Source organism: Vespa mandarinia, chromosome 2 (genome assembly GCF_050613455.1).
Source record: "Vespa mandarinia isolate Hongniang chromosome 2, ASM5061345v1, whole genome shotgun sequence".
Taxonomy (NCBI): Eukaryota; Metazoa; Arthropoda; class Insecta; order Hymenoptera; family Vespidae; genus Vespa; species Vespa mandarinia.
In genome coordinates, this window is record NC_140811.1 from 5,668,257 (window position 1) to 5,677,500 (window position 9,244).

General features: G+C 38.5%; 1 protein-coding gene across 1 annotated transcript in view; it reads right to left on the reverse strand.

Annotated features, from left to right (window-relative positions):
• The window catches only part of LOC118439767 (lachesin), a 129,679-nt gene that overhangs the window by 119,929 nt on the left and 506 nt on the right, over positions 1-9,244 (reverse strand). Inside the window, exon 1 of the mRNA XM_035861831.2 lies at positions 8,354-9,244. This exon is cut by the window's right edge and continues 506 nt beyond it. The gene's annotated coding sequence lies outside the window, so the exon portion shown is untranslated. The remainder of the gene's footprint in view (positions 1-8,353) is intronic.

The window sequence follows — 9,244 nt, forward strand, 5'->3', positions numbered from 1 at the left end:
ATCGTGATTAATATCACCGTCACCGGCAAGGTAATCCGCCAGCCTATATACCTGATTAACATAGCTACAATCGCGATTCCACGGGTCATAAATTTCGAAGCATGGCGCAGCGATCGAATTGACAGTGGCCCTCTGCGTTACCTTAATTCAGGTTCTCTTGGTAAATGCAAACTGTGGTGGCACGCGTACGTATAAACATTATCATAACTATACGGCTATCCGGTCTAGAAGGTTAGACCCAATTTAGGTTTGTGAAGTCGTTACGAAACCCGTTCTCGCTCATACAGTTTCAGTCAGTTAGTAGTAACACGCCCGCGAACTTTGGATTTTGGTATCAAGGCGTGAACATTGCTTGGAGTGAGAGGGATAAAGATAGAGATAGAAAGAGAAAGAGAAAGAGAAAGGGAGGATAGGTTGAACGAGAGAATTGTTGTCTTCGTAAAAGCAAGTTGACTACGCGTCTTCGTGTTTCCTCCTACCAACTGCCGGAACGGAACTTCAGCTAAAGTGTGCATACGAGCGTTTCTAATGATTACTTACTTCTCTCGTTTTATTAGTAATTGAACAAATACCTAGAAATTGAAGAAAATAGTTGATTGAATGATGGTGATGCGAATGAATGATATTTTCACGTATTATTTCTAATATAAAAGAAAATCTTTAGAAGGATCGTAAATTGAGTGTTGGCAAATTCAACGAGGCGAACCATAAAGTCAATTTCTCACAGCGATACGAACAAAACCGCATATTACTTCGAGTAAAAATAAAAGAAATAAGAAAGAAATCGATCGAATTCGATAGTTCAATTCACTCAGTCTGATAGTCTTTTCCTCGTGATATTCTCTCGTCGTACGAATAAATAGTCTGACTGCTTCTTTCCAGAATTCTTAGTGTATATATGTACATCTATGTATATCTACGTACGCGGAGAGAAGCATGAGGCCGTAGGAATAAAACGCGAAGAAACATAATGCTGGGGCTGCGAGAGAGCGAGCATATACGCAGATATAGGCATAAACGTAGAAAATATGTACGTACGAGTGAGCCACACGTGTGCACGCGCCGTGTGCCACTAGAAAATCGAGCAACCGTGAATGGGAATGACTGGGTTCTTTGAGGCATACATTTTTGTAAAATATTCATGCACACCGACGGCGGCTGGGACTCTGTTAGAGAGTAGAGGAACTGAGGAAATAGTAGTGAGAAAGAGAGAAAGAGAGAGAGAGCAAGTACATATAAACGAGTCAGAAACCGTAACCACTCTTGTATTACCGGCTTTCAGGTAGCGAGCAAAAGTCAGAAATGGTTCTGGAACAAGAATCGAGACTACTAACAGCCGTCCTCCCGAGCTGTTCGAACAGTTGGATTAAATTTCGTTGCTTCTCGCGATATGCATACAATATTGGATGGTTCATCTGTGATGTTTACGACATTGGAATGACGGAACTGTGATAACGGATGATGACTTTTCGCTCTCTTGGATTGATTGGATGGAAGATTGTGAATGAAACGAGAGTTTATAAACTCTGTGTAAGTAACGAGAAAGGATAAGAAAATAGATTCATGATTGATTCAAAATACATTTATTGAATGCATTCGTTCGATTCGATTCCATTTAAAATATAACTAACATAAGTTTTTTTCCAAGAAGTAGGTGACTTTAAATAAAATGAAATGATCAAGCGTTGGAAAAGAAAAGGAATAAGAATAAGAATAAGAATAAGAATAAGAATAAGAAGAAGAAGAAGAAGAAGAAAATTTGGATAGTATGTCGCAGTATATATAAAGCTATTCCGCAGTTACATCCCGCAGCTGCAATCAGTGTGTCATTCCAGTACTGTGAAATTATACCGTCCACTTTGTTTGCTTTCTCGTTTTATGCTTGCAACGTAAAACGCTCCGGGTAAGCGCGCTGCCACTATTCCCACCAAAGAGAGAGCGAGAGATCGTGTGAGAGAGAGAGAGAGAGAGAGAGAGAGAGAGAAAGAGTGAATAGTATGTGCGTGCTCGCTGAAGAGCAAACACGAGCCGCGAAAGGGTGCTGCACGAGCCGAAAACCAACACTGCTCCTGCGTACTTCGCACGGTTGCGCCATGCAAGCGGGTCCATTTGTTACAAGCAGCTTGTCTACTACCTTACACGATTACACCCGCGAGCGTGAACGTGCGTTCACTCAAATTGTGTAAACTCGCTCGACTTTGGTACTCGATCGACAAACTTTATGATGAATGAAATTGAAAATGATTCATTGATCCTAGTGGAAAATTAATATATAATAAATTTATGCGTTTGTATAGTTTTTTTTTTTTTCGATAATTATCGTCTCTCTCTTTCTGTCATATTTGTTGTCCTTCGAATATATAAGTGTGTTATGGTGAGAAGAAATGAAAGTAATCTTGTGAATATACTCTCTTCCACTTTCTCTCTCGATTTATTTTTATCAATTTATAATAATTGCATTTGCAATCATGTTAACACGATATTATCTTTGTAGGAGAGGATAAAAGATTGGTGGTAAGGGAAGCTCGATAATATGGAAGAGATTCTTCAGACACTATTATTATCTTTGACCTATATATGTGTATATATATATATATATATACACACACATACACACATACAGATACTTATCGATGGAATATTCGAATATTTTTTAGATTTGAGTTAAATTCTTGTCGCTTTTGTACAACATGTTAAATTTATCTTTAATTTTTTACATTTATATTCTTCAGAAAACATTCATTCTTCATTGTTATTATAAGAAGTCTTTTGAGAAAATGGGCTTATTTCATTAACTTCGAATTAGAATCATTTTTTTTTCTTTATCATTTTCCATAAGTAAAATGAAATAATCAGATTTCGTATGTAAAATTTTCAGATGCGTTTTTACCATATTTCAGGGTCGAAACTCGACGTTCTAGCTTTTAACGTGATTTCTTACGTTCCAAGTATTATATCGCGTATAATATAAGCAAATGTAAAGCATTTCCCCTTCTTATTTTTTCCCACGACAGTCATAACTCCGTCGGATATATGAGCTTTATTATATCACGGTATATATATCATTTCTCTTTTCGCGCGATACGCGATCAAAATGGCACTTTTAGCGCCAACGTGATGCACGATGTATCTCATTAATCTGCAACTTTACTTTGTGTGTGCCTATATGTGTGTATGTGTGTGCTTTTTTCTTTTTGCAAACGAGCAAAGATACAAAAAACGTGCTAATATCATTCCAAAAATATGAGCATTAGTATGAGTTTATTGCGTTATCGCTTATCGAAAGAAAAAAAAATTGATAAAATAGAAAGAGAGAGAGAGAGAGAGAGAAAGAGAGAGAGAGAGAGAGAAGAAACAAGAGGTGATGGATGGAAAAAAGAATGGAAGGATAAAAACAGGTTGCGAGAACGCAGCGCATTTGTAAACCTCTAACGAGCCGTGTGCAAATAAAAGGGGGATAAAACGGCCTCTTCCGTGGAAGGTACGTGTCATGTTCTTGAAATTCATATGCACTTTTCACTCCACATAGTCTGTATTTATGCACGTTATCACGGTAAAACGGAAGTACGGTAACCGTCAGAGGAATGTACGTGCAATGTGAAAACGATGGAGGAGCGTCGATAGGAACTTTTTTTATCGGGAAAGAGGCATCGAGTAAAGTTATGGGAATAACTTTGAGAACGATGACGTTTTCAATCTTTGAATATTTGGACGTTGCGCATCAAAATTTGATACACTCGTTCATCCATACTATTGTCGGAGAATGATGAAATGAAAGGATGCGAGGACTCGTTCAGTCATAGGAAACACTTATCGACGAAAACGTCGAAAGAATCGAAGGACTTTCTCTTTCCTGACAGCCGTCCTTCGATAGTAACTCGGACTCTTTCTTCGATTAACTTCCTAACACAATTTCACGACACTTCCATGAGGCGACGTATACACGTCGTTTCTCTTGAAAGAATGTATCTCACATACTACTCTTCTCTTCCATTTACCCGAGAACGATAAGAACAGAAAAAGGAAAAAAAAAACTTTTTTTGACGCTTCGAAATGAGATCTTTCCACGCGCGACAAATCCAAGGATACGATAGGATATCCTTCTTACAGGACTTTTCCATCATAATGCGGAACGTATATCTTCAACCGGAACGATCTTTCACACGCGAAAGATTACCTTGGAGATGCACGAGCTCGTAGTAATTTTGGACGCGCGAAAGCCATCGTTTCTCTCGTCATACTTCATTAATCTATAAGCCTCACGGATATGCGTTGCATATTGCATCGAGATAACACCCATTGGTGTATGGCTATAGATTAATCCCTCTTGAAAGTGGAAGACATGCATGCGTGTGTACGTTTGTGAGAGAGATAGGAGATGAAAGAGGAACCGAGGACAATGTCACGCGCAGAATTTCGACGGATGACGAACCGCTTCTCCTCCATCCATAACATCTACTCCAAAATATGTATAGGATCATCCCTCCATTGATCATGGACGGCGTTCACTTAGGAGAGTTCGAATCATCGTCTTTGCACGGCTGCAGGCATTGTATGCCCTGCCTCCTTCTCTCTCTCTCTCTCTCTCTCTCTCTCTCTCTCTCTCTCTCTTTCTCTCTCTCTCTCTCTCTCTCTGGTATATGAGCTCAGACTACTCATGTCTCTGCGTCTAGCTCTCTCTCTCCCTCTCTTTCTATCTATCTATCTCTCTCTCTCTTTCTCTCTAATGGGTTACGCTCAAACCCGAGATACTCCAGCTGCATGACAAATGCGCTAATCGGCCTTCGATGCGAAACGTGTAGAATCGTTGTGCTTGCTCGAAACCGTGAGTGATTAGTTTAATCCCGCGTGTCCGTACTGTCGTATCTCGTTGAATATCGAACGATAAAGGATATTATATATTCTAGCCGCGCAATTGCTCTCCTTTCGCGAATGCGTTCGTCCATATGACGACACGTTACACTTTTCATCTTTCACGAGAAAGATGTAAATACCCTTACTTTCTCGTACAAATTCTTCTTTATTTTTATTTTTTATTCTTTTTTACAGTCACGAATTCCTCGTATAACCAATTGGAGTTGAAATTCTTCGAGATCGACACGAGGAGGTCATCGATATCAATAATGTCATTTGTATTTTGATATTCGACATATATCGAAAGTTATGGTTGGCTTTTCCGCATCATTTTGTCGTTAAATCGATGACGGACTGATAAGATTATTTCGCGTGGTACTACGATACAGAGGACTGTAAAATCCTGAACCAATACGAGTAAAAACGTTTTATATTTATCTATCTCTATTTCTCTTTTTTTTCTTCTTTTTCTGCGGCTATTTTTTTTTTTACTTAATTATTTCGTTCAATAAAATAGTAAGTGAATTACAATAGAGATAACCAACATTAAATGTATTAAAAATTATCTTGAATGAGTGTACCAACCAGGAAACTGTGTGTACATATCTACGTTGATTTAAGCTTGCTCGGATAGTGAATAAACTCCAACGAGTATTTCTCTTAAATATCGTTTCCTTTGACTTATTTGAGACAATATATGTTCGCTAACATTTTATCATTCGCAAGAATAACAAGAAGGATATTATATCTGCGTGGAGGAAAGTCAGAAATTACAGTCGAGAAAGAAAGCAGAGGTAACATCGTGAATTTTTCAATGAGAGTTCTGTACATTGTGAAATGAGAGTAAATACATACATACATACACATATATATATATATATATATATATATATATATATATAGACATACATATATGAAAAGTGACGAATGATGCAGTTTCTCTATACGTGGATGCAGCAAATGTTATTACGTATGACAATAAGAGTTATCGTCAAAATACGTAATAACTTATTTCTCGTTATTTTCAGAAGAAAATCGAAGGATCGTACGGACGGATCGGATAGATGCTGGCATGAAGTCGCCTCCGTGTTGGATATGCGAATGATAAATATTCCTTTTCGAAAAGATAGAAATCTCATTATTCGAGAGACGGACGATCGACGGTTCTACGGCGTAGTGCACTACGTCACACTGCTATCATTATTATCGAGAGTCGTTCGAGTTCGATCGAAGAGATTGTACGTATGTACGTGTACACTGACCTATTCCGAGCACACAAACTCGTTCGCTCGTTTGTTCGTTTCTGAACACACATACACACTTACTTCCTGTCTTCTCTTTTGTTTTTCGAGCCATCTTTTCCCACCACCAGTAGCACCACTACTACCAACACTATCGCTACCACCTCTACTATCTCCCACGCGTTCTGTCCTCCATCCGCTTCTTCCATCAATCATCCGAGTTTTGCGCGAGATTCACCCATTATTCGATTCCCCTCTCTTACCGACGACCTCTTCTCCATCTCACCAATCGTACCTACCTCCCTTCGTCCCTTCCGCATCTACTCGACGATCCTTCTTCTCGGCTCTTGTGAGATTCGAGTTCTATTATTCCAACGAGATCAATTCTTGTCCAAGAAAAACGACGTCGATACGGTTTACCGTCCGCCATACTACGTACTATGTATTTGCGTACAGTCAATCAGGAAAATATCATTCATATAACAGATTGTTCATTATGTTACCACCATTGAGCATTAATTGATCTCGTTTTCATAAATTCTCCAATCGTTTTATCTTATTCCCTACACTTTTGTTATAGAGATCAAGCGTTTGCTTTTAATGGCCGTTTAACAAACTCTTACGCGTTCATTAAATTTAGTTTCATTCGATTCCAATTAAATGAAAGAGAATAATAACGTTCGTTTTTTCGAAGAATGCAAAGAATTACGAATACGAATAATAGTTGAAATTTCGTTGTCATTTAAAACAAAGGAACTGCTTTGAAATTCTTTCTAGGTATTGACAACGGAAGGATTATCAGAAATAATTTTACTGTAATCGATTTCATACGGAGAAATATTGCGTTTTTCAGAGAATTATACGATTGTATTTATTTTAATGAGATCCCACTTCTCACTTTCCTCTCTTCTCCCCCTACCCCCCACCCCCAATTCACACTTTCTTCATCTTCTTCTTATTTCTTTTTTATTCGAGAAAGATGGTAGAAGCAGATTAAAAGATTTTAAACTATTTCCATTTCTGACGGTCAACATTCTTTTATGACGAATCCATTAGGGTTGTCTGTGTTCACGGAATTGAATTTTCCTCTTACCATGGCTACATTATCGTCATGACGACCCGTTTGTAAATTGAAATGAACTTTTCGAAGGCGAAATCAGGCTGGCCATTTAATTATTATGCATTAAGGGTGTGTTACCCCGTCGCACGGTGCCACGGCACGGCAAGTCGATGGTCCTTGAAGGAGCATCCGGGATTGTTTTTTCGATGCTTCCCTCATTCCTCGTATAGTTGGTACACCGTGGAAAATGAATTTTTACGCTGTGGAAAAATTTTCGTAGGGAAACTTTTCTAAAAGAGGCGAAAAGTCTAATTCACTTTTTTTTTTTTTTTATTTGACACTCATATAAAAGACCATATTGGTTTCGCGTCACGGACACGTAACTTTAATGTATATTAATAGCCATCATATGACACGGTTTGTTACAAAAATTAGGGAGAATGGATAGATTTTTAATATGTTTCTGAATTGCGTTGTTGGAAAAGTGAGAGAAAGAGGAATTATGTATCACTTTGTGTCGCCATAAATATGTATTGATAATCGAAAGAAAAAGAAAGAATCGTTGTACATTCTACTTTGAAATTTCTGTCTATAATGTCTATAACATGCAAGTAACGGATCACATTATGACTATAACTCTATTTGATAGTTTGAACGTTTATATCATAAGTTCGAATTAAAAAAGGAAGTGAAAAAGATCCGGGATTATTCAAAGAATTGATTTATAATTTCCAAAGGGTTTCGTCGATACGTCGTCTAAAATAACAAACTTGTTACTCGATACAACAAAAATACGTATTTTGAGATATCGAAATGAAGTCTGACACACCTGTTAAACCAATCGAAATTGGATATCAAAGAGAATTAAACTTCTATTACACTTTCGATCCTAAAGCTCACTCTTTTTCTAACCGAACGACTCTCGACGGAGTCTCGAGACAAGGGATTCTTTTCGTCCGTTCGAAAATATACCATCGGAGTGTTTGAACGAGCTCGAAACTTCGTTGGAATCCTTTGAAATTGAAAAGCCTTCTCGTGGCTTTCCCGAAAGATTACGTCGAGGAGAGAGCCGCGTTATAGATAGAGGAAAATCGATTTGTAAAACGAGTCGAGCGAAGGGAGACGACGAGACAAAGGAGGAAAAAAGAAGTAACGGATAAGTAGAAGGAAGAAAATAGTTGAAGAAAAGAGGCTTTACCTCGATAGAGAGCTGGTCGTTGTTCCTTCTTCGTTTTCTTCAAATTCTTCGATCTCAACAGGAAACACGAAAGAGGAACGGGGATGATGAAAATGGCGCGAGACCGGTGGAACGTAACGATGATGTAAAAAACTCGACGCGTGGCACTTGATATACAAGAAAGATCCATTCACTTTTATCAGAGCACTGCCCTTTAATTCACCAACTCGGTGAGCTTGCAAGAACACGAGCAGAGCTTCCGATGAATCCTCTTCGAAGTCGTTTCTTGCGACAAGCACACCGTGTTAGTGATCCTTGTTATGTTCCACCCTCGTAATTTTCTCGCTGCGCGAGATTAATGTCGACAGATAACGAGTTTAGATTTCTCTTTTTATTTATCGCAATACACTCTTCACGCGACTGTTTAACGATCGTTATCAATCGATGACACTGTTTTTCTTCCTTGAAGATTAGATGAATTTGATATTAGTCCGACACAGTCGTAACACAAAGAATTTTCATAAATGCTTAAATGATTACTTCGAATCTTTTCAAGTTGAAGAAAAGAAGGGAAGCGTATATACCGAAATGCACATAGTCCACTTGCTCTCGAGAAAAAGGTGAAAATGAAATCTCGTTGATTTCAAGTCGCGACGCACACGTAGCACCAAACAGCGAAACTTCTTTGACGGTGGAAGTAAAGTGAACGAGTTTTCAATCTCTTCTCTTCATTGACGTAACCCGACGGAGGATTAAGATGAGAGCAAGGCGCGAGAATTCAATCGAAAAACAATACGGCAAGGATCAGATAGACGAAGAGGAGACTGAGAAAACGCAGGAAGAAAATAAGATTCATCGGTTAATACCGCGTTCTCGTTATTCCCCGCGAGTTTCGGCGCGAAGAAACATTTA